The sequence below is a fragment of the Pinus tabuliformis genome, chromosome 7, assembly GCF_031772625.1.
Source record: "Pinus tabuliformis cultivar Carrire ecotype Pingquan chromosome 7, CPIR1, whole genome shotgun sequence".
Classification (NCBI taxonomy): Eukaryota; Viridiplantae; Streptophyta; class Pinopsida; order Pinales; family Pinaceae; genus Pinus; species Pinus tabuliformis.
This window is the reverse complement of record NC_142293.1, coordinates 114476778-114501825: the sequence shown is the minus strand read 5'-3', so window position 1 is coordinate 114501825 and position 25048 is coordinate 114476778. Positions and strand designations below refer to the sequence as shown.

The 25048-nt window shown below is 61.3% G+C and overlaps 35 non-coding genes across 35 annotated transcripts; all 35 read left to right on the top strand.

Annotated features, from left to right (window-relative positions):
* Window positions 1-395: 395 nt before the first annotated feature.
* Window positions 396-514, top strand: LOC149245770 (5S ribosomal RNA). Its single transcript, XR_016267962.1, has one exon. It is a non-coding gene; the product is annotated as a 5S ribosomal RNA (ribosomal RNA).
* A 596-nt stretch (window positions 515-1110) lies between these two features.
* Window positions 1111-1229, top strand: LOC149245769 (5S ribosomal RNA). The gene has a single exon (XR_016267961.1). It is a non-coding gene; the product is annotated as a 5S ribosomal RNA (ribosomal RNA).
* Window positions 1230-1825: 596 nt separating this feature from the next.
* LOC149245768 (5S ribosomal RNA) lies at window positions 1826-1944 on the top strand. Its single transcript, XR_016267960.1, has one exon. It is a non-coding gene; the product is annotated as a 5S ribosomal RNA (ribosomal RNA).
* A 596-nt stretch (window positions 1945-2540) lies between these two features.
* LOC149245767 (5S ribosomal RNA) lies at window positions 2541-2659 on the top strand. The gene has a single exon (XR_016267959.1). It is a non-coding gene; the product is annotated as a 5S ribosomal RNA (ribosomal RNA).
* A 596-nt stretch (window positions 2660-3255) lies between these two features.
* LOC149245766 (5S ribosomal RNA) lies at window positions 3256-3374 on the top strand. The gene has a single exon (XR_016267958.1). It is a non-coding gene; the product is annotated as a 5S ribosomal RNA (ribosomal RNA).
* Window positions 3375-3970: 596 nt separating this feature from the next.
* Window positions 3971-4089, top strand: LOC149245765 (5S ribosomal RNA). Its single transcript, XR_016267957.1, has one exon. It is a non-coding gene; the product is annotated as a 5S ribosomal RNA (ribosomal RNA).
* A 596-nt stretch (window positions 4090-4685) lies between these two features.
* On the top strand, window positions 4686-4804 carry LOC149245764 (5S ribosomal RNA). The gene has a single exon (XR_016267956.1). It is a non-coding gene; the product is annotated as a 5S ribosomal RNA (ribosomal RNA).
* A 596-nt stretch (window positions 4805-5400) lies between these two features.
* On the top strand, window positions 5401-5519 carry LOC149245763 (5S ribosomal RNA). Its single transcript, XR_016267423.1, has one exon. It is a non-coding gene; the product is annotated as a 5S ribosomal RNA (ribosomal RNA).
* Window positions 5520-6115: 596 nt separating this feature from the next.
* LOC149245762 (5S ribosomal RNA) lies at window positions 6116-6234 on the top strand. The gene has a single exon (XR_016267954.1). It is a non-coding gene; the product is annotated as a 5S ribosomal RNA (ribosomal RNA).
* Window positions 6235-6830: 596 nt separating this feature from the next.
* Window positions 6831-6949, top strand: LOC149245761 (5S ribosomal RNA). The gene has a single exon (XR_016267953.1). It is a non-coding gene; the product is annotated as a 5S ribosomal RNA (ribosomal RNA).
* Window positions 6950-7544: 595 nt separating this feature from the next.
* On the top strand, window positions 7545-7663 carry LOC149245760 (5S ribosomal RNA). Its single transcript, XR_016267952.1, has one exon. It is a non-coding gene; the product is annotated as a 5S ribosomal RNA (ribosomal RNA).
* Window positions 7664-8259: 596 nt separating this feature from the next.
* On the top strand, window positions 8260-8378 carry LOC149245759 (5S ribosomal RNA). The gene has a single exon (XR_016267951.1). It is a non-coding gene; the product is annotated as a 5S ribosomal RNA (ribosomal RNA).
* Window positions 8379-8973: 595 nt separating this feature from the next.
* Window positions 8974-9092, top strand: LOC149245758 (5S ribosomal RNA). The gene has a single exon (XR_016267950.1). It is a non-coding gene; the product is annotated as a 5S ribosomal RNA (ribosomal RNA).
* Window positions 9093-9687: 595 nt separating this feature from the next.
* On the top strand, window positions 9688-9806 carry LOC149245757 (5S ribosomal RNA). Its single transcript, XR_016267949.1, has one exon. It is a non-coding gene; the product is annotated as a 5S ribosomal RNA (ribosomal RNA).
* Window positions 9807-10401: 595 nt separating this feature from the next.
* LOC149245756 (5S ribosomal RNA) lies at window positions 10402-10520 on the top strand. The gene has a single exon (XR_016267948.1). It is a non-coding gene; the product is annotated as a 5S ribosomal RNA (ribosomal RNA).
* A 594-nt stretch (window positions 10521-11114) lies between these two features.
* Window positions 11115-11233, top strand: LOC149245755 (5S ribosomal RNA). The gene has a single exon (XR_016267947.1). It is a non-coding gene; the product is annotated as a 5S ribosomal RNA (ribosomal RNA).
* A 595-nt stretch (window positions 11234-11828) lies between these two features.
* LOC149245754 (5S ribosomal RNA) lies at window positions 11829-11947 on the top strand. Its single transcript, XR_016267946.1, has one exon. It is a non-coding gene; the product is annotated as a 5S ribosomal RNA (ribosomal RNA).
* Window positions 11948-12540: 593 nt separating this feature from the next.
* Window positions 12541-12659, top strand: LOC149245753 (5S ribosomal RNA). The gene has a single exon (XR_016267945.1). It is a non-coding gene; the product is annotated as a 5S ribosomal RNA (ribosomal RNA).
* Window positions 12660-13255: 596 nt separating this feature from the next.
* Window positions 13256-13374, top strand: LOC149245752 (5S ribosomal RNA). The gene has a single exon (XR_016267943.1). It is a non-coding gene; the product is annotated as a 5S ribosomal RNA (ribosomal RNA).
* A 594-nt stretch (window positions 13375-13968) lies between these two features.
* Window positions 13969-14087, top strand: LOC149245751 (5S ribosomal RNA). Its single transcript, XR_016267942.1, has one exon. It is a non-coding gene; the product is annotated as a 5S ribosomal RNA (ribosomal RNA).
* A 596-nt stretch (window positions 14088-14683) lies between these two features.
* On the top strand, window positions 14684-14802 carry LOC149245750 (5S ribosomal RNA). The gene has a single exon (XR_016267941.1). It is a non-coding gene; the product is annotated as a 5S ribosomal RNA (ribosomal RNA).
* Window positions 14803-15398: 596 nt separating this feature from the next.
* Window positions 15399-15517, top strand: LOC149245749 (5S ribosomal RNA). The gene has a single exon (XR_016267940.1). It is a non-coding gene; the product is annotated as a 5S ribosomal RNA (ribosomal RNA).
* Window positions 15518-16109: 592 nt separating this feature from the next.
* On the top strand, window positions 16110-16228 carry LOC149245748 (5S ribosomal RNA). Its single transcript, XR_016267939.1, has one exon. It is a non-coding gene; the product is annotated as a 5S ribosomal RNA (ribosomal RNA).
* Window positions 16229-16823: 595 nt separating this feature from the next.
* LOC149245747 (5S ribosomal RNA) lies at window positions 16824-16942 on the top strand. Its single transcript, XR_016267938.1, has one exon. It is a non-coding gene; the product is annotated as a 5S ribosomal RNA (ribosomal RNA).
* Window positions 16943-17537: 595 nt separating this feature from the next.
* Window positions 17538-17657, top strand: LOC149245746 (5S ribosomal RNA). Its single transcript, XR_016267560.1, has one exon. It is a non-coding gene; the product is annotated as a 5S ribosomal RNA (ribosomal RNA).
* A 595-nt stretch (window positions 17658-18252) lies between these two features.
* On the top strand, window positions 18253-18371 carry LOC149245745 (5S ribosomal RNA). The gene has a single exon (XR_016267937.1). It is a non-coding gene; the product is annotated as a 5S ribosomal RNA (ribosomal RNA).
* Window positions 18372-18969: 598 nt separating this feature from the next.
* On the top strand, window positions 18970-19088 carry LOC149245744 (5S ribosomal RNA). The gene has a single exon (XR_016267936.1). It is a non-coding gene; the product is annotated as a 5S ribosomal RNA (ribosomal RNA).
* A 606-nt stretch (window positions 19089-19694) lies between these two features.
* On the top strand, window positions 19695-19813 carry LOC149245743 (5S ribosomal RNA). The gene has a single exon (XR_016267935.1). It is a non-coding gene; the product is annotated as a 5S ribosomal RNA (ribosomal RNA).
* Window positions 19814-20417: 604 nt separating this feature from the next.
* On the top strand, window positions 20418-20536 carry LOC149245742 (5S ribosomal RNA). Its single transcript, XR_016267422.1, has one exon. It is a non-coding gene; the product is annotated as a 5S ribosomal RNA (ribosomal RNA).
* Window positions 20537-21139: 603 nt separating this feature from the next.
* Window positions 21140-21258, top strand: LOC149245741 (5S ribosomal RNA). The gene has a single exon (XR_016267934.1). It is a non-coding gene; the product is annotated as a 5S ribosomal RNA (ribosomal RNA).
* Window positions 21259-21860: 602 nt separating this feature from the next.
* Window positions 21861-21979, top strand: LOC149245740 (5S ribosomal RNA). The gene has a single exon (XR_016267932.1). It is a non-coding gene; the product is annotated as a 5S ribosomal RNA (ribosomal RNA).
* Window positions 21980-22574: 595 nt separating this feature from the next.
* LOC149245739 (5S ribosomal RNA) lies at window positions 22575-22693 on the top strand. The gene has a single exon (XR_016267931.1). It is a non-coding gene; the product is annotated as a 5S ribosomal RNA (ribosomal RNA).
* Window positions 22694-23288: 595 nt separating this feature from the next.
* On the top strand, window positions 23289-23407 carry LOC149245738 (5S ribosomal RNA). The gene has a single exon (XR_016267930.1). It is a non-coding gene; the product is annotated as a 5S ribosomal RNA (ribosomal RNA).
* A 598-nt stretch (window positions 23408-24005) lies between these two features.
* On the top strand, window positions 24006-24124 carry LOC149245737 (5S ribosomal RNA). Its single transcript, XR_016267929.1, has one exon. It is a non-coding gene; the product is annotated as a 5S ribosomal RNA (ribosomal RNA).
* Window positions 24125-24728: 604 nt separating this feature from the next.
* LOC149245736 (5S ribosomal RNA) lies at window positions 24729-24847 on the top strand. Its single transcript, XR_016267928.1, has one exon. It is a non-coding gene; the product is annotated as a 5S ribosomal RNA (ribosomal RNA).
* Window positions 24848-25048: the final 201 nt, after the last annotated feature.

Below are 25048 nucleotides of genomic sequence, written 5' to 3'. Positions count from 1 at the left end.
ATCACAGTGCAACGGCGGCGACGCATTTTGCGGCAGTGGGCGATGAATCTAGGACCGTTCGCATCGCCGCTGCGGATATGACACGAGGAGAGTGGGGTAAGAGGTGTGGATCATATGCACTTCCGTAGGAATTCGAATTCTGGAAGAACCGCGGATCGTTCGCGGAAAGGCCGCGCGCGCTCCACGGAGCGCCGCCGGTGGTCGCGGAACTTACGCCTTTTCCTTCTCTCTCTTCTTTTCATTTTCGCTCGTCCGTTCTTCCGCTGGCTCCCCGCGGGGCGGGAGGCGCCGTCGAGTCGGGGAAGAGGGCGAGCCCCTGCGCCGAACCGTTTCGGATCGAGGGCCCCGTGGCTCGGCGGTGTCCCTTGAAGAGGGGGAGGGGGCGAGATCTTTGCGGGTGCGATCATACCAGCGTTAATGCACCGGATCCCATCAGAACTCCGCAGTTAAGCGCGCTTGGGCTAGAGTAGTACTGGGATGGGTGACCTCCCGGGAAGTCCTAGTGTTGCACCCTCCCCCCTCTTTTGCGCGGCGTTTTGCGACGTGGGGCTACTTGTATATCGATTTATAATGGGAGCCCGAGAGCGAAGAGATCGCCGGAGCATTAGGGGGGGCAGGGGGGAGCGTAGCTGAGGGAAACGGCGACTCGCTTTAAGACTGCTCCGAGGGAAATTCGAGAACGGGGTCTTTTCCCTGGTCGGGAGTCAGGGGCGGGATCACAGTGCAACGGCGGCGACGCATTTTGCGGCAGTGGGCGATGAATCTAGGACCGTTCGCATCGCCGCTGCGGATATGACACGAGGAGAGTGGGGTAAGAGGTGTGGATCATATGCACTTCCGTAGGAATTCGAATTCTGGAAGAACCGCGGATCGTTCGCGGAAAGGCCGCGCGCGCTCCACGGAGCGCCGCCGGTGGTCGCGGAACTTACGCCTTTTCCTTCTCTCTCTTCTTTTCATTTTCGCTCGTCCGTTCTTCCGCTGGCTCCCCGCGGGGCGGGAGGCGCCGTCGAGTCGGGGAAGAGGGCGAGCCCCTGCGCCGAACCGTTTCGGATCGAGGGCCCCGTGGCTCGGCGGTGTCCCTTGAAGAGGGGGAGGGGGCGAGATCTTTGCGGGTGCGATCATACCAGCGTTAATGCACCGGATCCCATCAGAACTCCGCAGTTAAGCGCGCTTGGGCTAGAGTAGTACTGGGATGGGTGACCTCCCGGGAAGTCCTAGTGTTGCACCCTCCCCCCTCTTTTGCGCGGCGTTTTGCGACGTGGGGCTACTTGTATATCGATTTATAATGGGAGCCCGAGAGCGAAGAGATCGCCGGAGCATTAGGGGGGGCAGGGGGGAGCGTAGCTGAGGGAAACGGCGACTCGCTTTAAGACTGCTCCGAGGGAAATTCGAGAACGGGGTCTTTTCCCTGGTCGGGAGTCAGGGGCGGGATCACAGTGCAACGGCGGCGACGCATTTTGCGGCAGTGGGCGATGAATCTAGGACCGTTCGCATCGCCGCTGCGGATATGACACGAGGAGAGTGGGGTAAGAGGTGTGGATCATATGCACTTCCGTAGGAATTCGAATTCTGGAAGAACCGCGGATCGTTCGCGGAAAGGCCGCGCGCGCTCCACGGAGCGCCGCCGGTGGTCGCGGAACTTACGCCTTTTCCTTCTCTCTCTTCTTTTCATTTTCGCTCGTCCGTTCTTCCGCTGGCTCCCCGCGGGGCGGGAGGCGCCGTCGAGTCGGGGAAGAGGGCGAGCCCCTGCGCCGAACCGTTTCGGATCGAGGGCCCCGTGGCTCGGCGGTGTCCCTTGAAGAGGGGGAGGGGGCGAGATCTTTGCGGGTGCGATCATACCAGCGTTAATGCACCGGATCCCATCAGAACTCCGCAGTTAAGCGCGCTTGGGCTAGAGTAGTACTGGGATGGGTGACCTCCCGGGAAGTCCTAGTGTTGCACCCTCCCCCCTCTTTTGCGCGGCGTTTTGCGACGTGGGGCTACTTGTATATCGATTTATAATGGGAGCCCGAGAGCGAAGAGATCGCCGGAGCATTAGGGGGGGCAGGGGGGAGCGTAGCTGAGGGAAACGGCGACTCGCTTTAAGACTGCTCCGAGGGAAATTCGAGAACGGGGTCTTTTCCCTGGTCGGGAGTCAGGGGCGGGATCACAGTGCAACGGCGGCGACGCATTTTGCGGCAGTGGGCGATGAATCTAGGACCGTTCGCATCGCCGCTGCGGATATGACACGAGGAGAGTGGGGTAAGAGGTGTGGATCATATGCACTTCCGTAGGAATTCGAATTCTGGAAGAACCGCGGATCGTTCGCGGAAAGGCCGCGCGCGCTCCACGGAGCGCCGCCGGTGGTCGCGGAACTTACGCCTTTTCCTTCTCTCTCTTCTTTTCATTTTCGCTCGTCCGTTCTTCCGCTGGCTCCCCGCGGGGCGGGAGGCGCCGTCGAGTCGGGGAAGAGGGCGAGCCCCTGCGCCGAACCGTTTCGGATCGAGGGCCCCGTGGCTCGGCGGTGTCCCTTGAAGAGGGGGAGGGGGCGAGATCTTTGCGGGTGCGATCATACCAGCGTTAATGCACCGGATCCCATCAGAACTCCGCAGTTAAGCGCGCTTGGGCTAGAGTAGTACTGGGATGGGTGACCTCCCGGGAAGTCCTAGTGTTGCACCCTCCCCCCTCTTTTGCGCGGCGTTTTGCGACGTGGGGCTACTTGTATATCGATTTATAATGGGAGCCCGAGAGCGAAGAGATCGCCGGAGCATTAGGGGGGGCAGGGGGGAGCGTAGCTGAGGGAAACGGCGACTCGCTTTAAGACTGCTCCGAGGGAAATTCGAGAACGGGGTCTTTTCCCTGGTCGGGAGTCAGGGGCGGGATCACAGTGCAACGGCGGCGACGCATTTTGCGGCAGTGGGCGATGAATCTAGGACCGTTCGCATCGCCGCTGCGGATATGACACGAGGAGAGTGGGGTAAGAGGTGTGGATCATATGCACTTCCGTAGGAATTCGAATTCTGGAAGAACCGCGGATCGTTCGCGGAAAGGCCGCGCGCGCTCCACGGAGCGCCGCCGGTGGTCGCGGAACTTACGCCTTTTCCTTCTCTCTCTTCTTTTCATTTTCGCTCGTCCGTTCTTCCGCTGGCTCCCCGCGGGGCGGGAGGCGCCGTCGAGTCGGGGAAGAGGGCGAGCCCCTGCGCCGAACCGTTTCGGATCGAGGGCCCCGTGGCTCGGCGGTGTCCCTTGAAGAGGGGGAGGGGGCGAGATCTTTGCGGGTGCGATCATACCAGCGTTAATGCACCGGATCCCATCAGAACTCCGCAGTTAAGCGCGCTTGGGCTAGAGTAGTACTGGGATGGGTGACCTCCCGGGAAGTCCTAGTGTTGCACCCTCCCCCCTCTTTTGCGCGGCGTTTTGCGACGTGGGGCTACTTGTATATCGATTTATAATGGGAGCCCGAGAGCGAAGAGATCGCCGGAGCATTAGGGGGGGCAGGGGGGAGCGTAGCTGAGGGAAACGGCGACTCGCTTTAAGACTGCTCCGAGGGAAATTCGAGAACGGGGTCTTTTCCCTGGTCGGGAGTCAGGGGCGGGATCACAGTGCAACGGCGGCGACGCATTTTGCGGCAGTGGGCGATGAATCTAGGACCGTTCGCATCGCCGCTGCGGATATGACACGAGGAGAGTGGGGTAAGAGGTGTGGATCATATGCACTTCCGTAGGAATTCGAATTCTGGAAGAACCGCGGATCGTTCGCGGAAAGGCCGCGCGCGCTCCACGGAGCGCCGCCGGTGGTCGCGGAACTTACGCCTTTTCCTTCTCTCTCTTCTTTTCATTTTCGCTCGTCCGTTCTTCCGCTGGCTCCCCGCGGGGCGGGAGGCGCCGTCGAGTCGGGGAAGAGGGCGAGCCCCTGCGCCGAACCGTTTCGGATCGAGGGCCCCGTGGCTCGGCGGTGTCCCTTGAAGAGGGGGAGGGGGCGAGATCTTTGCGGGTGCGATCATACCAGCGTTAATGCACCGGATCCCATCAGAACTCCGCAGTTAAGCGCGCTTGGGCTAGAGTAGTACTGGGATGGGTGACCTCCCGGGAAGTCCTAGTGTTGCACCCTCCCCCCTCTTTTGCGCGGCGTTTTGCGACGTGGGGCTACTTGTATATCGATTTATAATGGGAGCCCGAGAGCGAAGAGATCGCCGGAGCATTAGGGGGGGCAGGGGGGAGCGTAGCTGAGGGAAACGGCGACTCGCTTTAAGACTGCTCCGAGGGAAATTCGAGAACGGGGTCTTTTCCCTGGTCGGGAGTCAGGGGCGGGATCACAGTGCAACGGCGGCGACGCATTTTGCGGCAGTGGGCGATGAATCTAGGACCGTTCGCATCGCCGCTGCGGATATGACACGAGGAGAGTGGGGTAAGAGGTGTGGATCATATGCACTTCCGTAGGAATTCGAATTCTGGAAGAACCGCGGATCGTTCGCGGAAAGGCCGCGCGCGCTCCACGGAGCGCCGCCGGTGGTCGCGGAACTTACGCCTTTTCCTTCTCTCTCTTCTTTTCATTTTCGCTCGTCCGTTCTTCCGCTGGCTCCCCGCGGGGCGGGAGGCGCCGTCGAGTCGGGGAAGAGGGCGAGCCCCTGCGCCGAACCGTTTCGGATCGAGGGCCCCGTGGCTCGGCGGTGTCCCTTGAAGAGGGGGAGGGGGCGAGATCTTTGCGGGTGCGATCATACCAGCGTTAATGCACCGGATCCCATCAGAACTCCGCAGTTAAGCGCGCTTGGGCTAGAGTAGTACTGGGATGGGTGACCTCCCGGGAAGTCCTAGTGTTGCACCCTCCCCCCTCTTTTGCGCGGCGTTTTGCGACGTGGGGCTACTTGTATATCGATTTATAATGGGAGCCCGAGAGCGAAGAGATCGCCGGAGCATTAGGGGGGGCAGGGGGGAGCGTAGCTGAGGGAAACGGCGACTCGCTTTAAGACTGCTCCGAGGGAAATTCGAGAACGGGGTCTTTTCCCTGGTCGGGAGTCAGGGGCGGGATCACAGTGCAACGGCGGCGACGCATTTTGCGGCAGTGGGCGATGAATCTAGGACCGTTCGCATCGCCGCTGCGGATATGACACGAGGAGAGTGGGGTAAGAGGTGTGGATCATATGCACTTCCGTAGGAATTCGAATTCTGGAAGAACCGCGGATCGTTCGCGGAAAGGCCGCGCGCGCTCCACGGAGCGCCGCCGGTGGTCGCGGAACTTACGCCTTTTCCTTCTCTCTCTTCTTTTCATTTTCGCTCGTCCGTTCTTCCGCTGGCTCCCCGCGGGGCGGGAGGCGCCGTCGAGTCGGGGAAGAGGGCGAGCCCCTGCGCCGAACCGTTTCGGATCGAGGGCCCCGTGGCTCGGCGGTGTCCCTTGAAGAGGGGGAGGGGGCGAGATCTTTGCGGGTGCGATCATACCAGCGTTAATGCACCGGATCCCATCAGAACTCCGCAGTTAAGCGCGCTTGGGCTAGAGTAGTACTGGGATGGGTGACCTCCCGGGAAGTCCTAGTGCTGCACCCTCCCCCCTCTTTTGCGCGGCGTTCTGCGACGTGGGGCTACTTGTATATCGATTTATAATGGGAGCCCGAGAGCGAAGAGATCGCCGGAGCATTAGGGGGGGCAGGGGGGAGCGTAGCTGAGGGAAACGGCGACTCGCTTTAAGACTGCTCCGAGGGAAATTCGAGAACGGGGTCTTTTCCCTGGTCGGGAGTCAGGGGCGGGATCACAGTGCAACGGCGGCGACGCATTTTGCGGCAGTGGGCGATGAATCTAGGACCGTTCGCATCGCCGCTGCGGATATGACACGAGGAGAGTGGGGTAAGAGGTGTGGATCATATGCACTTCCGTAGGAATTCGAATTCTGGAAGAACCGCGGATCGTTCGCGGAAAGGCCGCGCGCGCTCCACGGAGCGCCGCCGGTGGTCGCGGAACTTACGCCTTTTCCTTCTCTCTCTTCTTTTCATTTTCGCTCGTCCGTTCTTCCGCTGGCTCCCCGCGGGGCGGGAGGCGCCGTCGAGTCGGGGAAGAGGGCGAGCCCCTGCGCCGAACCGTTTCGGATCGAGGGCCCCGTGGCTCGGCGGTGTCCCTTGAAGAGGGGGAGGGGGCGAGATCTTTGCGGGTGCGATCATACCAGCGTTAATGCACCGGATCCCATCAGAACTCCGCAGTTAAGCGCGCTTGGGCTAGAGTAGTACTGGGATGGGTGACCTCCCGGGAAGTCCTAGTGTTGCACCCTCCCCCCTCTTTTGCGCGGCGTTTTGCGACGTGGGGCTACTTGTATATCGATTTATAATGGGAGCCCGAGAGCGAAGAGATCGCCGGAGCATTAGGGGGGGCAGGGGGGAGCGTAGCTGAGGGAAACGGCGACTCGCTTTAAGACTGCTCCGAGGGAAATTCGAGAACGGGGTCTTTTCCCTGGTCGGGAGTCAGGGGCGGGATCACAGTGCAACGGCGGCGACGCATTTTGCGGCAGTGGGCGATGAATCTAGGACCGTTCGCATCGCCGCTGCGGATATGACACGAGGAGAGTGGGGTAAGAGGTGTGGATCATATGCACTTCCGTAGGAATTCGAATTCTGGAAGAACCGCGGATCGTTCGCGGAAAGGCCGCGCGCGCTCCACGGAGCGCCGCCGGTGGTCGCGGAACTTACGCCTTTTCCTTCTCTCTCTTCTTTTCATTTTCGCTCGTCCGTTCTTCCGCTGGCTCCCCGCGGGGCGGGAGGCGCCGTCGAGTCGGGGAAGAGGGCGAGCCCCTGCGCCGAACCGTTTCGGATCGAGGGCCCCGTGGCTCGGCGGTGTCCCTTGAAGAGGGGGAGGGGGCGAGATCTTTGCGGGTGCGATCATACCAGCGTTAATGCACCGGATCCCATCAGAACTCCGCAGTTAAGCGCGCTTGGGCTAGAGTAGTACTGGGATGGGTGACCTCCCGGGAAGTCCTAGTGTTGCACCCTCCCCCCTCTTTTGCGCGGCGTTTTGCGACGTGGGGCTACTTGTATATCGATTTATAATGGGAGCCCGAGAGCGAAGAGATCGCCGGAGCATTAGGGGGGGCAGGGGGGAGCGTAGCTGAGGGAAACGGCGACTCGCTTTAAGACTGCTCCGAGGGAAATTCGAGAACGGGGTCTTTTCCCTGGTCGGGAGTCAGGGGCGGGATCACAGTGCAACGGCGGCGACGCATTTTGCGGCAGTGGGCGATGAATCTAGGACCGTTCGCATCGCCGCTGCGGATATGACACGAGGAGAGTGGGGTAAGAGGTGTGGATCATATGCACTTCCGTAGGAATTCGAATTCTGGAAGAACCGCGGATCGTTCGCGGAAAGGCCGCGCGCGCTCCACGGAGCGCCGCCGGTGGTCGCGGAACTTACGCCTTTTCCTTCTCTCTCTTCTTTTCATTTTCGCTCGTCCGTTCTTCCGCTGGCTCCCCGCGGGGCGGGAGGCGCCGTCGAGTCGGGGAAGAGGGCGAGCCCCTGCGCCGAACCGTTTCGGATCGAGGGCCCGTGGCTCGGCGGTGTCCCTTGAAGAGGGGGAGGGGGCGAGATCTTTGCGGGTGCGATCATACCAGCGTTAATGCACCGGATCCCATCAGAACTCCGCAGTTAAGCGCGCTTGGGCTAGAGTAGTACTGGGATGGGTGACCTCCCGGGAAGTCCTAGTGTTGCACCCTCCCCCCTCTTTTGCGCGGCGTTTTGCGACGTGGGGCTACTTGTATATCGATTTATAATGGGAGCCCGAGAGCGAAGAGATCGCCGGAGCATTAGGGGGGGCAGGGGGGAGCGTAGCTGAGGGAAACGGCGACTCGCTTTAAGACTGCTCCGAGGGAAATTCGAGAACGGGGTCTTTTCCCTGGTCGGGAGTCAGGGGCGGGATCACAGTGCAACGGCGGCGACGCATTTTGCGGCAGTGGGCGATGAATCTAGGACCGTTCGCATCGCCGCTGCGGATATGACACGAGGAGAGTGGGGTAAGAGGTGTGGATCATATGCACTTCCGTAGGAATTCGAATTCTGGAAGAACCGCGGATCGTTCGCGGAAAGGCCGCGCGCGCTCCACGGAGCGCCGCCGGTGGTCGCGGAACTTACGCCTTTTCCTTCTCTCTCTTCTTTTCATTTTCGCTCGTCCGTTCTTCCGCTGGCTCCCCGCGGGGCGGGAGGCGCCGTCGAGTCGGGGAAGAGGGCGAGCCCCTGCGCCGAACCGTTTCGGATCGAGGGCCCCGTGGCTCGGCGGTGTCCCTTGAAGAGGGGGAGGGGGCGAGATCTTTGCGGGTGCGATCATACCAGCGTTAATGCACCGGATCCCATCAGAACTCCGCAGTTAAGCGCGCTTGGGCTAGAGTAGTACTGGGATGGGTGACCTCCCGGGAAGTCCTAGTGTTGCACCCTCCCCCCTCTTTTGCGCGGCGTTTTGCGACGTGGGGCTACTTGTATATCGATTTATAATGGGAGCCCGAGAGCGAAGAGATCGCCGGAGCATTAGGGGGGGCAGGGGGGAGCGTAGCTGAGGGAAACGGCGACTCGCTTTAAGACTGCTCCGAGGGAAATTCGAGAACGGGGTCTTTTCCCTGGTCGGGAGTCAGGGGCGGGATCACAGTGCAACGGCGGCGACGCATTTTGCGGCAGTGGGCGATGAATCTAGGACCGTTCGCATCGCCGCTGCGGATATGACACGAGGAGAGTGGGGTAAGAGGTGTGGATCATATGCACTTCCGTAGGAATTCGAATTCTGGAAGAACCGCGGATCGTTCGCGGAAAGGCCGCGCGCGCTCCACGGAGCGCCGCCGGTGGTCGCGGAACTTACGCCTTTTCCTTCTCTCTCTTCTTTTCATTTTCGCTCGTCCGTTCTTCCGCTGGCTCCCCGCGGGGCGGGAGGCGCCGTCGAGTCGGGGAAGAGGGCGAGCCCCTGCGCCGAACCGTTTCGGATCGAGGGCCCGTGGCTCGGCGGTGTCCCTTGAAGAGGGGGAGGGGGCGAGATCTTTGCGGGTGCGATCATACCAGCGTTAATGCACCGGATCCCATCAGAACTCCGCAGTTAAGCGCGCTTGGGCTAGAGTAGTACTGGGATGGGTGACCTCCCGGGAAGTCCTAGTGTTGCACCCTCCCCCCTCTTTTGCGCGGCGTTTTGCGACGTGGGGCTACTTGTATATCGATTTATAATGGGAGCCCGAGAGCGAAGAGATCGCCGGAGCATTAGGGGGGGCAGGGGGAGCGTAGCTGAGGGAAACGGCGACTCGCTTTAAGACTGCTCCGAGGGAAATTCGAGAACGGGGTCTTTTCCCTGGTCGGGAGTCAGGGGCGGGATCACAGTGCAACGGCGGCGACGCATTTTGCGGCAGTGGGCGATGAATCTAGGACCGTTCGCATCGCCGCTGCGGATATGACACGAGGAGAGTGGGGTAAGAGGTGTGGATCATATGCACTTCCGTAGGAATTCGAATTCTGGAAGAACCGCGGATCGTTCGCGGAAAGGCCGCGCGCGCTCCACGGAGCGCCGCCGGTGGTCGCGGAACTTACGCCTTTTCCTTCTCTCTCTTCTTTTCATTTTCGCTCGTCCGTTCTTCCGCTGGCTCCCCGCGGGGCGGGAGGCGCCGTCGAGTCGGGGAAGAGGGCGAGCCCCTGCGCCGAACCGTTTCGGATCGAGGGCCCCGTGGCTCGGCGGTGTCCCTTGAAGAGGGGGAGGGGGCGAGATCTTTGCGGGTGCGATCATACCAGCGTTAATGCACCGGATCCCATCAGAACTCCGCAGTTAAGCGCGCTTGGGCTAGAGTAGTACTGGGATGGGTGACCTCCCGGGAAGTCCTAGTGTTGCACCCTCCCCCCTCTTTTGCGCGGCGTTTTGCGACGTGGGGCTACTTGTATATCGATTTATAATGGGAGCCCGAGAGCGAAGAGATCGCCGGAGCATTAGGGGGGGCAGGGGGGAGCGTAGCTGAGGGAAACGGCGACTCGCTTTAAGACTGCTCCGAGGGAAATTCGAGAACGGGGTCTTTTCCCTGGTCGGGAGTCAGGGGCGGGATCACAGTGCAACGGCGGCGACGCATTTTGCGGCAGTGGGCGATGAATCTAGGACCGTTCGCATCGCCGCTGCGGATATGACACGAGGAGAGTGGGGTAAGAGGTGTGGATCATATGCACTTCCGTAGGAATTCGAATTCTGGAAGAACCGCGGATCGTTCGCGGAAAGGCCGCGCGCGCTCCACGGAGCGCCGCCGGTGGTCGCGGAACTTACGCCTTTTCCTTCTCTCTCTTCTTTTCATTTTCGCTCGTCCGTTCTTCCGCTGGCTCCCCGCGGGGCGGGAGGCGCCGTCGAGTCGGGGAAGAGGGCGAGCCCCTGCGCCGAACCGTTTCGGATCGAGGGCCCGTGGCTCGGCGGTGTCCCTTGAAGAGGGGGAGGGGGCGAGATCTTTGCGGGTGCGATCATACCAGCGTTAATGCACCGGATCCCATCAGAACTCCGCAGTTAAGCGCGCTTGGGCTAGAGTAGTACTGGGATGGGTGACCTCCCGGGAAGTCCTAGTGTTGCACCCTCCCCCCTCTTTTGCGCGGCGTTTTGCGACGTGGGGCTACTTGTATATCGATTTATAATGGGAGCCCGAGAGCGAAGAGATCGCCGGAGCATTAGGGGGGCAGGGGGAGCGTAGCTGAGGGAAACGGCGACTCGCTTTAAGACTGCTCCGAGGGAAATTCGAGAACGGGGTCTTTTCCCTGGTCGGGAGTCAGGGGCGGGATCACAGTGCAACGGCGGCGACGCATTTTGCGGCAGTGGGCGATGAATCTAGGACCGTTCGCATCGCCGCTGCGGATATGACACGAGGAGAGTGGGGTAAGAGGTGTGGATCATATGCACTTCCGTAGGAATTCGAATTCTGGAAGAACCGCGGATCGTTCGCGGAAAGGCCGCGCGCGCTCCACGGAGCGCCGCCGGTGGTCGCGGAACTTACGCCTTTTCCTTCTCTCTCTTCTTTTCATTTTCGCTCGTCCGTTCTTCCGCTGGCTCCCCGCGGGGCGGGAGGCGCCGTCGAGTCGGGGAAGAGGGCGAGCCCCTGCGCCGAACCGTTTCGGATCGAGGGCCCCGTGGCTCGGCGGTGTCCCTTGAAGAGGGGGAGGGGGCGAGATCTTTGCGGGTGCGATCATACCAGCGTTAATGCACCGGATCCCATCAGAACTCCGCAGTTAAGCGCGCTTGGGCTAGAGTAGTACTGGGATGGGTGACCTCCCGGGAAGTCCTAGTGTTGCACCCTCCCCCCTCTTTTGCGCGGCGTTTTGCGACGTGGGGCTACTTGTATATCGATTTATAATGGGAGCCCGAGAGCGAAGAGATCGCCGGAGCATTAGGGGGGGCAGGGGGGAGCGTAGCTGAGGGAAACGGCGACTCGCTTTAAGACTGCTCCGAGGGAAATTCGAGAACGGGGTCTTTTCCCTGGTCGGGAGTCAGGGGCGGGATCACAGTGCAACGGCGGCGACGCATTTTGCGGCAGTGGGCGATGAATCTAGGACCGTTCGCATCGCCGCTGCGGATATGACACGAGGAGAGTGGGGTAAGAGGTGTGGATCATATGCACTTCCGTAGGAATTCGAATTCTGGAAGAACCGCGGATCGTTCGCGGAAAGGCCGCGCGCGCTCCACGGAGCGCCGCCGGTGGTCGCGGAACTTACGCCTTTTCCTTCTCTCTCTTCTTTTCATTTTCGCTCGTCCGTTCTTCCGCTGGCTCCCCGCGGGGCGGGAGGCGCCGTCGAGTCGGGGAAGAGGGCGAGCCCCTGCGCCGAACCGTTTCGGATCGAGGGCCCGTGGCTCGGCGGTGTCCCTTGAAGAGGGGGAGGGGGCGAGATCTTTGCGGGTGCGATCATACCAGCGTTAATGCACCGGATCCCATCAGAACTCCGCAGTTAAGCGCGCTTGGGCTAGAGTAGTACTGGGATGGGTGACCTCCCGGGAAGTCCTAGTGTTGCACCCTCCCCCCTCTTTTGCGCGGCGTTTTGCGACGTGGGGCTACTTGTATATCGATTTATAATGGGAGCCCGAGAGCGAAGAGATCGCCGGAGCATTAGGGGGGGCAGGGGGAGCGTAGCTGAGGGAAACGGCGACTCGCTTTAAGACTGCTCCGAGGGAAATTCGAGAACGGGGTCTTTTCCCTGGTCGGGAGTCAGGGGCGGGATCACAGTGCAACGGCGGCGACGCATTTTGCGGCAGTGGGCGATGAATCTAGGACCGTTCGCATCGCCGCTGCGGATATGACACGAGGAGAGTGGGGTAAGAGGTGTGGATCATATGCACTTCCGTAGGAATTCGAATTCTGGAAGAACCGCGGATCGTTCGCGGAAAGGCCGCGCGCGCTCCACGGAGCGCCGCCGGTGGTCGCGGAACTTACGCTTTTCCTTCTCTCTCTTCTTTTCATTCTCGCTCGTCCGTTCTTCCGCTGGCTCCCCGCGGGGCGGGAGGCGCCGCCGAGTCGGGGAAGAGGGCGAGCCCCTGCGCCGAACCGTTTCGGATCGAGGGCCCGTGGCTCGGCGGTGTCCCTTGAAGAGGGGGAGGGGGCGAGATCTTTGCGGGTGCGATCATACCAGCGTTAATGCACCGGATCCCATCAGAACTCCGCAGTTAAGCGCGCTTGGGCTAGAGTAGTACTGGGATGGGTGACCTCCCGGGAAGTCCTAGTGTTGCACCCTCCCCCCTCTTTTGCGCGGCGTTTTGCGACGTGGGGCTACTTGTATATCGATTTATAATGGGAGCCCGAGAGCGAAGAGATCGCCGGAGCATTAGGGGGGGCAGGGGGGAGCGTAGCTGAGGGAAACGGCGACTCGCTTTAAGACTGCTCCGAGGGAAATTCGAGAACGGGGTCTTTTCCCTGGTCGGGAGTCAGGGGCGGGATCACAGTGCAACGGCGGCGACGCATTTTGCGGCAGTGGGCGATGAATCTAGGACCGTTCGCATCGCCGCTGCGGATATGACACGAGGAGAGTGGGGTAAGAGGTGTGGATCATATGCACTTCCGTAGGAATTCGAATTCTGGAAGAACCGCGGATCGTTCGCGGAAAGGCCGCGCGCGCTCCACGGAGCGCCGCCGGTGGTCGCGGAACTTACGCCTTTTCCTTCTCTCTCTTCTTTTCATTTTCGCTCGTCCGTTCTTCCGCTGGCTCCCCGCGGGGCGGGAGGCGCCGTCGAGTCGGGGAAGAGGGCGAGCCCCTGCGCCGAACCGTTTCGGATCGAGGGCCCCGTGGCTCGGCGGTGTCCCTTGAAGAGGGGGAGGGGGCGAGATCTTTGCGGGTGCGATCATACCAGCGTTAATGCACCGGATCCCATCAGAACTCCGCAGTTAAGCGCGCTTGGGCTAGAGTAGTACTGGGATGGGTGACCTCCCGGGAAGTCCTAGTGTTGCACCCTCCCCCCTCTTTTGCGCGGCGTTTTGCGACGTGGGGCTACTTGTATATCGATTTATAATGGGAGCCCGAGAGCGAAGAGATCGCCGGAGCATTAGGGGGGGCAGGGGGGAGCGTAGCTGAGGGAAACGGCGACTCGCTTTAAGACTGCTCCGAGGGAAATTCGAGAACGGGGTCTTTTCCCTGGTCGGGAGTCAGGGGCGGGATCACAGTGCAACGGCGGCGACGCATTTTGCGGCAGTGGGCGATGAATCTAGGACCGTTCGCATCGCCGCTGCGGATATGACACGAGGAGAGTGGGGTAAGAGGTGTGGATCATATGCACTTCCGTAGGAATTCGAATTCTGGAAGAACCGCGGATCGTTCGCGGAAAGGCCGCGCGCGCTCCACGGAGCGCCGCCGGTGGTCGCGGAACTTACGCCTTTTCCTTCTCTCTCTTCTTTTCATTTTCGCTCGTCCGTTCTTCCGCTGGCTCCCCGCGGGGCGGGAGGCGCCGTCGAGTCGGGAAGAGGGCGAGCCCCTGCGCCGAACCGTTTCGGATCGAGGGCCCGTGGCTCGGCGGTGTCCCTTGAAGAGGGGGAGGGGGCGAGATCTTTGCGGGTGCGATCATACCAGCGTTAATGCACCGGATCCCATCAGAACTCCGCAGTTAAGCGCGCTTGGGCTAGAGTAGTACTGGGATGGGTGACCTCCCGGGAAGTCCTAGTGTTGCACCCTCCCCCCTCTTTTGCGCGGCGTTTTGCGACGTGGGGCTACTTGTATATCGATTTATAATGGGAGCCCGAGAGCGAAGAGATCGCCGGAGCATTAGGGGGGGCAGGGGGGAGCGTAGCTGAGGGAAACGGCGACTCGCTTTAAGACTGCTCCGAGGGAAATTCGAGAACGGGGTCTTTTCCCTGGTCGGGAGTCAGGGGCGGGATCACAGTGCAACGGCGGCGACGCATTTTGCGGCAGTGGGCGATGAATCTAGGACCGTTCGCATCGCCGCTGCGGATATGACACGAGGAGAGTGGGGTAAGAGGTGTGGATCATATGCACTTCCGTAGGAATTCGAATTCTGGAAGAACCGCGGATCGTTCGCGGAAAGGCCGCGCGCGCTCCACGGAGCGCCGCCGGTGGTCGCGGAACTTACGCCTTTTCCTTCTCTCTCTTCTTTTCATTTTCGCTCGTCCGTTCTTCCGCTGGCTCCCCGCGGGGCGGGAGGCGCCGTCGAGTCGGGGAAGAGGGCGAGCCCCTGCGCCGAACCGTTTCGGATCGAGGGCCCCGTGGCTCGGCGGTGTCCCTTGAAGAGGGGGAGGGGGCGAGATCTTTGCGGGTGCGATCATACCAGCGTTAATGCACCGGATCCCATCAGAACTCCGCAGTTAAGCGCGCTTGGGCTAGAGTAGTACTGGGATGGGTGACCTCCCGGGAAGTCCTAGTGTTGCACCCTCCCCCCTCTTTTGCGCGGCGTTTTGCGACGTGGGGCTACTTGTATATCGATTTATAATGGGAGCCCGAGAGCGAAGAGATCGCCGGAGCATTAGGGGGGGCAGGGGGGAGCGTAGCTGAGGGAAACGGCGACTCGCTTTAAGACTGCTCCGAGGGAAATTCGAGAACGGGGTCTTTTCCCTGGTCGGGAGTCAGGGGCGGGATCACAGTGCAACGGCGGCGACGCATTTTGCGGCAGTGGGCGATGAATCTAGGACCGTTCGCATCGCCGCTGCGGATATGACACGAGGAGAGTGGGGTAAGAGGTGTGGATCATATGCACTTCCGTAGGAATTCGAATTCTGGAAGAACCGCGGATCGTTCGCGGAAAGGCCGCGCGCGCTCCACGGAGCGCCGCCGGTGGTCGCGGAACTTACGCCTTTTCCTTCTCTCTCTTCTTTTCATTTTCGCTCGTCCGTTCTTCCGCTGGCTCCCCGCGGGGCGGGAGGCGCCGTCGAGTCGGGGAAGAGGGCGAGCCCCTGCGCCGAACCGTTTCGGATCGAGGGCCCCGTGGCTCGGCGGTGTCCCTTGAAGAGGGGGAGGGGGCGAGATCTTTGCGGGTGCGATCATACCAGCGTTAATGCACCGGATCCCATCAGAACTCCGCAGTTAAGCGCGCTTGGGCTAGAGTAGTACTGGGATGGGTGACCTCCCGGGAAGTCCTAGTGTTGCACCCTCCCCCCTCTTTTGCGCGGCGTTTTGCGACGTGGGGCTACTTGTATATCGATTTATAATGGGAGCCCGAGAGCGAAGAGATCGCCGGAGCATTAGGGGGGGCAGGGGGGAGCGTAGCTGAGGGAAACGGCGACTCGCTTTAAGACTGCTCCGAGGGAAATTCGAGAACGGGGTCTTTTCCCTGGTCGGGAGTCAGGGGCGGGATCACAGTGCAACGGCGGCGACGCATTTTGCGGCAGTGGGCGATGAATCTAGGACCGTTCGCATCGCCGCTGCGGATATGACACGAGGAGAGTGGGTAAGAGGTGTGGATCATATGCACTTCCGTAGGAATTCGAATTCTGGAAGAACCGCGGATCGTTCGCGGAAAGGCCGCGCGCGCTCCACGGAGCGCCGCCGGTGGTCGCGGAACTTACGCCTTTTCCTTCTCTCTCTTCTTTTCATTTTCGCTCGTCCGTCTTCCGCTGGCTCCCCGCGGGGCGGGAGGCGCCGTCGAGTCGGGAAGAGGGCGAGCCCCTGCGCCGAACCGTTTCGGATCGAGGGCCCGTGGCTCGGCGGTGTCCCTTGAAGAGGGGGAGGGGGCGAGATCTTTGCGGGTGCGATCATACCAGCGTTAATGCACCGGATCCCATCAGAACTCCGCAGTTAAGCGCGCTTGGGCTAGAGTAGTACTGGGATGGGTGACCTCCCGGGAAGTCCTAGTGTTGCACCCTCCCCCCTCTTTTGCGCGGCGTTTTGCGACGTGGGGCTACTTGTATATCGATTTATAATGGGAGCCCGAGAGCGAAGAGATCGCCGGAGCATTAGGGGGGGCAGGGGGGAGCGTAGCTGAGGGAAACGGCGACTCGCTTTAAGACTGCTCCGAGGGAAATTCGAGAACGGGGTCTTTTCCCTGGTCGGGAGTCAGGGGCGGGATCACAGTGCAACGGCGGCGACGCATTTTGCGGCAGTGGGCGATGAATCTAGGACCGTTCGCATCGCCGCTGCGGATATGACACGAGGAGAGTGGGGTAAGAGGTGTGGATCATATGCACTTCCGTAGGAATTCGAATTCTGGAAGAACCGCGGATCGTTCGCGGAAAGGCCGCGCGCGCTCCACGGAGCGCCGCCGGTGGTCGCGGAACTTACGCCTTTTCCTTCTCTCTCTTCTTTTCATTCTCGCTCGTCCGTTCTTCCGCTGGCTCCCCGCGGGGCGGGGGGCGCCGCCAAGTCGGGGAAGAGGGCGAGCCCCTGCGCCGAACCGTTTCGGATCGAGGGCCCGTGGCTCGGCGGTGTCCCTTGAAGAGGGGGAGGGGGCGAGATCCTTGCGGGTGCGATCATACCAGCGTTAATGCACCGGATCCCATCAGAACTCCGCAGTTAAGCGCGCTTGGGCTAGAGTAGTACTGGGATGGGTGACCTCCCGGGAAGTCCTAGTGTTGCACCCTCCCCCCTCTTTTGCGCGGCGTTTTGCGACGTGGGGCTACGTATATATCGATTTACAATGGGATCCCGCGAACGAAGAGATCGCTGGAGCATTAGGGGGGGCAGGGGGAGCGTAGCCGAGGGAAACGGCGACTCGCTCTAAGACTGCTCCGAGGGAAATTCGAGAACGGGGTCTTTTCCCTGGTCGGGAGTCAGGGGCGGGATCACAGTGCAACGGCGGCGACGCATTTTGCGGCAGTGGGCGATGAATCTAGGACCGTTCGCATCGCCGCTGCGGATATGACACGAGGAGAGTGGGGTAAGAGGTGTGGATCATATGCACTTCCGTAGGAATTCGAATTCTGGAAGAACCGCGGATCGTTCGCGGAAAGGCCGCGCGCGCTCCACGGAGCGCCGCCGGTGGTCGCGGAACTTACGCCTTTTCCTTCTCTCTCTTCTTTTCATTTTCGCTCGTCCGTTCTTCCGCTGGCTCCCCGCGGGGCGGGAGGCGCCGTCGAGTCGGGGAAGAGGGCGAGCCCCTGCGCCGAACCGTTTCGGATCGAGGGCCCCGTGGCTCGGCGGTGTCCCTTGAAGAGGGGGAGGGGGCGAGATCTTTGCGGGTGCGATCATACCAGCGTTAATGCACCGGATCCCATCAGAACCTCCGCAGTTAAGCGCGCTTGGGCTAGAGTAGTACTGGGATGGGTGACCTCCCGGGAAGTCCTAGTGCTGCACCCTCCCCCCTCTTTTGCGCGGCGTTCTGCGACGTGGGGCTACTTGTATACCGATTTATAATGGGAGCCCGCGAGCGAAGAGATCGCCGGAGCATTAGGGGGGGCAGGGGGGAGCGTAGCTGAGGGAAACGGCGACTCGCTTTAAGACTGCTCCGAGGGAAATTCGAGAACGGGGTCTTTTCCCTGGTCGGGAGTCAGGGGCGGGATCACAGTGCAACGGCGGCGACGCATTTTGCGGCAGTGGGCGATGAATCTAGGACCGTTCGCATCGCCGCTGCGGATATGACACGAGGAGAGTGGGGTAAGAGGTGTGGATCATATGCACTTCCGTAGGAATTCGAATTCTGGAAGAACCGCGGATCGTTCGCGGAAAGGCCGCGCGCGCTCCACGGAGCGCCGCCGGTGGTCGCGGAACTTACGCCTTTTCCTTCTCTCTCTTCTTTTCATTTTCGCTCGTCCGTTCTTCCGCTGGCTCCCCGCGGGGCGGGAGGCGCCGTCGAGTCGGGGAAGAGGGCGAGCCCCTGCGCCGAACCGTTTCGGATCGAGGGCCCCGTGGCTCGGCGGTGTCCTTGAAGAGGGGGAGGGGGCGAGATCTTTGCGGGTGCGATCATACCAGCGTTAATGCACCGGATCCCATCAGAACTCCGCAGTTAAGCGCGCTTGGGCTAGAGTAGTACTGGGATGGGTGACCTCCCGGGAAGTCCTAGTGTTGCACCCTCCCCCCTCTTTTGCGCGGCGTTTTCGACGTGGGGCTACTTGTATATCGATTTATAATGGGAGCCCGCGAGCGAAGAGATCGCCGGAGCATTAGGGGGGGCAGGGGGGAGCGTAGCTGAGGGAAACGGCGACTCGCTTTAAGACTGCTCCGAGGGAAATTCGAGAACGGGGTCTTTTCCCTGGTCGGGAGTCAGGGGCGGGATCACAGTGCAACGGCGGCGACGCATTTTGCGGCAGTGGGCGATGAATCTAGGACCGTTCGCATCGCCGCTGCGGATATGACACGAGGAGAGTGGGGTAAGAGGTGTGGATCATATGCACTTCCGTAGGAATTCGAATTCTGGAAGAACCGCGGATCGTTCGCGGAAAGGCCGCGCGCGCTCCACGGAGCGCCGCCGGTGGTCGCGGAACTTACGCCTTTTCCTTCTCTCTCTTCTTTTCATTTTCGCTCGTCCGTTCTTCCGCTGGCTCCCCGCGGGGCGGGAGGAGGCGCCGTCGAGTCGGGGAAGAGGGCGAGCCCCTGCGCCGAACCGTTTCGGATCGAGGGCCCCGTGGCTCGGCGGTGTCCCTTGAAGAGGGGGAGGGGGCGAGATCTTTGCGGGTGCGATCATACCAGCGTTAATGCACCGGATCCCATCAGAACTCCGCAGTTAAGCGCGCTTGGGCTAGAGTAGTACTGGGATGGGTGACCTCCCGGGAAGTCCTAGTGTTGCACCCTCCCCCCTCTTTTGCGCGGCGTTTTGCGACGTGGGGCTACTTGTATATCGATTTATAATGGGAGCCCGAGAGCGAAGAGATCGCCGGAGCATTAGGGGGGGCAGGGGGGAGCGTAGCTGAGGGAAACGGCGACTCGCTTTAAGACTGCTCCGAGGGAAATTCGAGAACGGGGTCTTTTCCCTGGTCGGGAGTCAGGGGCGGGATCACAGTGCAACGGCGGCGACGCATTTTGCGGCAGTGGGCGATGAATCTAGGACCGTTCGCATCGCCGCTGCGGATATGACACGAGGAGAGTGGGGTAAGAGGTGTGGATCATATGCACTTCCGTAGGAATTCGAATTCTGGAAGAACCGCGGATCGTTCGCGGAAAGGCCGCGCGCGCTCCACGGAGCGCCGCCGGTGGTCGCGGAACTTACGCCTTTTCCTTCTCTCTCTTCTTTTCATTTTCGCTCGTCCGTTCTTCCGCTGGCTCCCCGCGGGGCGGGAGGCGCCGTCGAGTCGGGGAAGAGGGCGAGCCCCTGCGCCGAACCGTTTCGGATCGAGGGCCGTCGAGGGCCCCGTGGCTCGGCGGTGTCCCTTGAAGAGGGGGAGGGGGCGAGATCTTTGCGGGTGCGATCATACCAGCGTTAATGCACCGGATCCCATCAGAACTCCGCAGTTAAGCGCGCTTGGGCTAGAGTAGTACTGGGATGGGTGACCTCCCGGGAAGTCCTAGTGTTGCACCCTCCCCCCTCTTTTGCGCGGCGTTTTGCGACGTGGGGCTACTTGTATATCGATTTATAATGGGAGCCCGCGAGCGAAGAGATCGCCGGAGCATTAGGGGGGGCAGGGGAGCGTAGCTGAGGGAAACGGCGACTCGCTTTAAGACTGCTCCGAGGGAAGTTCGAGAACGGGGTCTTTTCCCTGGTCGGGAGTCAGGGGCGGGATCACAGTGCAACGGCGGCGACGCATTTTGCGGCAGTGGGCGATGAATCTAGGACCGTTCGCATCGCCGCTGCGGATATGACACGAGGAGAGTGGGGTAAGAGGTGTGGATCATATGCACTTCCGTAGGAATTCGAATTCTGGAAGAACCGCGGATCGTTCGCGGAAAGGCCGCGCGCGCTCCACGGAGCGCCGCCGGTGGTCGCGGAACTTACGCCTTTTCCTTCTCTCTCTTCTTTTCATTTTCGCTCGTACGTTCTTCCGCTGGCTCCCCGCGGGGCGGGAGGCGCCGTCGAGTCGGGGAAGAGGGCGAGCCCCTGCGCCGAACCGTTTCGGATCGAGGGCCGTGGAGGGCCCCGTGGCTCGGCGGTGTCCCTTGAAGAGGGGGAGGGGGCGAGATCTTTGCGGGTGCGATCATACCAGCGTTAATGCACCGGATCCCATCAGAACTCCGCAGTTAAGCGCGCTTGGGCTAGAGTAGTACTGGGATGGGTGACCTCCCGGGAAGTCCTAGTGCTGCACCCTCCCCCCTCTTTTGCGCGGCGTTTTGCGACGTGGGGCTACTTGTATACCGATTTATAATGGGAGCCCGCGAGCGAAGAGATCGCCGGAGCATTAGGGGGGGCAGGGGGGAGCGTAGCTGAGGGAAACGGCGACTCGCTTTAAGACTGCTCCGAGGGAAATTCGAGAACGGGGTCTTTTCCCTGGTCGGGAGTCAGGGGCGGGATCACAGTGCAACGGCGGCGACGCATTTTGCGGCAGTGGGCGATGAATCTAGGACCGTTCGCATCGCCGCTGCGGATATGACACGAGGAGAGTGGGGTAAGAGGTGTGGATCATATGCACTTCCGTAGGAATTCGAATTCTGGAAGAACCGCGGATCGTTCGCGGAAAGGCCGCGCGCGCTCCACGGAGCGCCGCCGGTGGTCGCGGAACTTACGCCTTTTCCTTCTCTCTCTTCTTTTCATTTTCGCTCGTCCGTTCTTCCGCTGGCTCCCCGCGGGGCGGGAGGCGCCGTCGAGTCGGGGAAGAGGGCGAGCCCCTGCGCCGAACCGTTTCGGATCGAGGGCCGAGGGCCCCGTGGCTCGGCGGTGTCCCTTGAAGAGGGGGAGGGGGCGAGATCTTTGCGGGTGCGATCATACCAGCGTTAATGCACCGGATCCCATCAGAACTCCGCAGTTAAGCGCGCTTGGGCTAGAGTAGTACTGGGATGGGTGACCTCCCGGGAAGTCCTAGTGTTGCACCCTCCCCCTCTTTTGCGCGGCGTTCTGCGACGTGGGGCTACTTGTATATCGATTTATAATGGGAGCCCGCGAGCGAAGAGATCGCCGGAGCATTAGGGGGGGCAGGGGAGCGTAGCTGAGGGAAACGGCGACTCGCTTTAAGACTGCTCCGAGGGAAATTCGAGAACGGGGTCTTTCCCTGGTCGGGAGTCAGGGGCGGGATCACAGTGCAACGGCGGCGACGCATTTTTGCGGCAGTGGGCGATGAATCTAGGACCGTTCGCATCGCCGCTGCGGATATGACACGAGGAGAGTGGGGTAAGAGGTGTGGATCATATGCACTTCCGTAGGAATTCGAATTCTGGAAGAACCGCGGATCGTTCGCGGAAAGGCCGCGCGCGCTCCACGGAGCGCCGCCGGTGGTCGCGGAACTTACGCCTTTTCCTTCTCTCTCTTCTTTTCATTTTCGCTCGTCCGTTCTTCCGCTGGCTCCCCGCGGGGCGGGAGGCGCCGTCGAGTCGGGGAAGAGGGCGAGCCCCTGCGCCGAACCGTTTCGGATCGAGGGCCTCGAGGGCCCCGTGGCTCGGCGGTGTCCCTTGAAGAGGGGGAGGGGGCGAGATCTTTGCGGGTGCGATCATACCAGCGTTAATGCACCGGATCCCATCAGAACTCCGCAGTTAAGCGCGCTTGGGCTAGAGTAGTACTGGGATGGGTGACCTCCCGGGAAGTCCTAGTGTTGCACCCTCCCCCCTCTTTTGCGCGGCGTTTTGCGACGTGGGGCTACTTGTATATCGATTTATAATGGGAGCCCGCGAGAGCGAAGAGATCGCCGGAGCATTAGGGGGGGCAGGGGGAGCGTAGCTGAGGGAAACGGCGACTCGCTTTAAGACTGCTCCGAGGGAAATTCGAGAACGGGGTCTTTTCCCTGGTCGGGAGTCAGGGGCGGGATCACAGTGCAACGGCGGCGACGCATTTTGCGGCAGTGGGCGATGAATCTAGGACCGTTCGCATCGCCGCTGCGGATATGACACGAGGAGAGTGGGGTAAGAGGTGTGGATCATATGCACTTCCGTAGGAATTCGAATTCTGGAAGAACCGCGGATCGTTCGCGGAAAGGCCGCGCGCGCTCCACGGAGCGCCGCCGTGGTCGCGGAACTTACGCCTTTTCCTTCTCTCTCTTCTTTTCATTTTCGCTCGTCCGTTCTTCCGCTGGCTCCCCGCGGGGCGGGAGGCGCCGTCGAGTCGGGGAAGAGGGCGAGCCCCTGCGCCGAACCGTTTCGGATCGAGGGCCCGTGGCTCGGCGGTGTCCCTTGAAGAGGGGGAGGGGGCGAGATCCTTGCGGGTGCGATCATACCAGCGTTAATGCACCGGATCCCATCAGAACTCCGCAGTTAAGCGCGCTTGGGCTAGAGTAGTACTGGGATGGGTGACCTCCCGGGAAGTCCTAGTGTTGCACCCTCCCCCCTCTTTTGCGCGGCGTTTTTGCGACGTGGGGCTACTTGTATATCGATTTATAATGGGATCCCGCGAGCGAAGAGATCGCTGGAGCATTAGGGGGGCAGGGGGGAGCGTAGCTGAGGGAAACGGCGACTCGCTTTAAGACTGCTCCGAGGGAAATTCGAGAACGGGGTCTTTTCCCTGGTCGGGAGTCAGGGGCGGGATCACAGTGCAACGGCGGCGACGCATTTTGCGGCAGTGGGCGATGAATCTAGGACCGTTCGCATCGCCGCTGCGGATATGACACGAGGAGAGTGGGGTAAGAGGTGTGGATCATATGCACTTCCGTAGGAATTCGAATTCTGGAAGAACCGCGGATCGTTCGCGGAAAGGCCGCGCGCGCTCCACGGAGCGCCGCCGGTGGTCGCGGAACTTACGCCTTTTCCTTCTCTCTCTTCTTTTCATTCTCGCTCGTCCGTTCTTCCGCTGGCTCCCCGCGGGGCGGGAGGCGCCGCCAAGTCGGGGAAGAGGGCGAGCCCCTTCGCCGAACCGTTTCGGATCGAGGGGCCGTGGCTCGGCGGTGTCCCTTGAAGAGGGGGAGGGGGCGAGATCCTTGCGGGTGCGATCATACCAGCGTTAATGCACCGGATCCCATCAGAACTCCGCAGTTAAGCGCGCTTGGGCTAGAGTAGTACTGGGATGGGTGACCTCCCGGGAAGTCCTAGTGTTGCACCCTCCCCCCTCTTTTGTGCGTCGTTTTTGCGACGTGGGGCTACTTGTATATCGATTTATAATGGGATCCCGCGAGCGAAGAGATCGCCGGAGCATTAGGGGGGGCAGGGGGGAGCGTAGCTGAGGGAAACGGCGACTCGCTTTAAGACTGCTCCGAGGGAAATTCGAGAACGGGGTCTTTTCCCTGGTCGGGAGTCAGGGGCGGGATCACAGTGCAACGGCGGCGACGCATTTTGCGGCAGTGGGCGATGAATCTAGGACCGTTCGCATCGCCGCTGCGGATATGACACGAGGAGAGTGGGGTAAGAGGTGTGGATCATATGCACTTCCGTAGGAATTCGAATTCTGGAAGAACCGCGGATCGTTCGCGGAAAGGCCGCGCGCGCTCCACGGAGCGCCGCCGGTGGTCGCGGAACTTACGCCTTTTCCTTCTCTCTCTTCTTTTCATTTTCGCTCGTCCGTTCTTCCGCTGGCTCCCCGCGGGGCGGGAGGCGCCGTCGAGTCGGGGAAGAGGGCGAGCCCCTGCGCCGAACCGTTTCGGATCGAGAGGCCCCGTGGCTCGGCGGTGTCCCTTGAAGAGGGGGAGGGGGCGAGATCTTTGCGGGTGCGATCATACCAGCGTTAATGCACCGGATCCCATCAGAACTCCGCAGTTAAGCGCGCTTGGGCTAGAGTAGTACTGGGATGGGTGACCTCCCGGGAAGTCCTAGTGTTGCACCCTCCCCCCTCTTTTGCGCGGCGTTTTGCGACGTGGGGCTACTTGTATATCGATTTATAATGGGAGCCCGCGAGCGAAGAGATCGCCGGAGCATTAGGGGGGGCAGGGGGGAGCGTAGCTGAGGGAAACGGCGACTCGCTTTAAGACTGCTCCGAGGGAAATTCGAGAACGGGGTCTTTTCCCTGGTCGGGAGTCAGGGGCGGGATCACAGTGCAACGGCGGCGACGCATTTTGCGGCAGTGGGCGATGAATCTAGGACCGTTCGCATCGCCGCTGCGGATATGACACGAGGAGAGTGGGGTAAGAGGTGTGGATCATATGCACTTCCGTAGGAATTCGAATTCTGGAAGAACCGCGGATCGTTCGCGGAAAGGCCGCGCGCGCTCCACGGAGCGCCGCCGGTGGTCGCGGAACTTACGCCTTTTCCTTCTCTCTCTTCTTTTCATTTTCGCTCGTCCGTTCTTCCGCTGGCTCCCCGCGGGCGGGAGGCGCCGTCGAGTCGGGGAAGAGGGCGAGCCCCTGCGCCGAACCGTTTCGGATCGAGGGCCGTGGCGGGCCCGTGGCTCGGCGGTGTCCCTTGAAGAGGGGGAGGGGGCGAGATCTTTGCGGGTGCGATCATACCAGCGTTAATGCACCGGATCCCATCAGAACTCCGCAGTTAAGCGCGCTTGGGCTAGAGTAGTACTGGGATGGGTGACCTCCCGGGAAGTCCTAGTGTTGCACCCTCCCCTCTTTTGCGCGGCGTTTTGCGACGTGGGGCTACTTGTATATCGATTTATAATGGGAGCCCGCGAGCGAAGAGATCGCCGGAGCATTAGGGGGGGCAGGGGGGAGCGTAGCTGAGGGAAACGGCGACTCGCTTTAAGACTGCTCCGAGGGAAATTCGAGAACGGGGTCTTTTCCCTGGTCGGGAGTCAGGGGCGGGAT